A 920-nucleotide genomic window follows, 5' to 3' on the forward strand; every position below is an offset into this window, starting at 1 on the left:
CAAACATTTCTATACGCGTAAGCAGAAAATCATATGTATATATATATATATATATACGCAGACGAACATGCATCATTTTACAGTGGCGTATATTCATACATATATTCTAAGCGCACGTAACACGAGTGTGTGTATGTGTGTGTGTCTGCGTGCGTGCGAGTGATTTTTGCAAGTGTGAAAATGTGTTTATATAAGTTTAACTTTAAATATGCCATGTCATATTCCTAACGTTTTTATTTGGTTTAGTCTCATAGATTCAGAACTATTTTTCAATCATTATCTACAGTAGAGAAATGATAATAATGCTGGAGAGAAGAAAATTGAATTTTACAAAGGAGATTCCTTCTCTATTGAGATTTGGGCACGAGCTGTAAGTAGATATATTGTTTCTAATTATTATTGTTATTGTTATTGTGCGCTTGTGGTGATGGTGGTAGTATTATTTGTTTTTCACACCATATCTTTAAAAGTTCCATATTAATTAATTTCAAGCAGGCACTATGAAAAGACGAAATGAAGATTCTATAATTATTTACTTTTTCCCTCAGAGAACAAATATTTCATGCGAATTTGAATTATTTGCTTTGAATGTGATTTGTTATTTTGAAAGGGGGAGGGGTATTCTTCTGACGATTTGAACCTAACTTTCAATCTTCAGTTGTTGAATTAGCTAATGTTTTTTTTTGTTTTCGTGTGTGCGCTTTTCTTTGGTTTTTTTTTAAAGGTTGTTTTATTTTGTCTTAGTTTTATTTCTTTCAGGTTTCCAAAACCATAATTAGGTTTCTTTAAAATGGAGAGAAATATTCTTGAAAACTCTTTAAGATAATTAATTTGATATTTACGGTTGAGCCTTTTTAATTTTTGTTTTTGGGCTTTTTGTGAACGAAACAATACGTGAGGATAACCAATATTATTATTTT

The 920-nt window shown here is 30.0% G+C and overlaps 1 long non-coding RNA gene across 3 annotated transcripts in view; it reads left to right on the plus strand.

Moving 5' to 3' along the window:
• LOC106869341 (uncharacterized) overlaps positions 1 to 920 on the plus strand; it is an 18,585-nt gene that overhangs the window by 8,738 nt on the left and 8,927 nt on the right. For 2 of the 3 annotated variants that reach the window (XR_008264541.1, XR_001409391.2), the window contains exon 2: positions 287 to 370. This is a non-coding gene — a long non-coding RNA (uncharacterized LOC106869341). Of the gene's footprint in view, positions 1 to 246; positions 371 to 920 lie in introns of all 3 variants that reach the window. The other variant, XR_001409392.2, reaches the window with a different exon arrangement.

Source organism: Octopus bimaculoides, chromosome 7, assembly GCF_001194135.2.
Source record: "Octopus bimaculoides isolate UCB-OBI-ISO-001 chromosome 7, ASM119413v2, whole genome shotgun sequence".
Classification (NCBI taxonomy): Eukaryota; Metazoa; Mollusca; class Cephalopoda; order Octopoda; family Octopodidae; genus Octopus; species Octopus bimaculoides.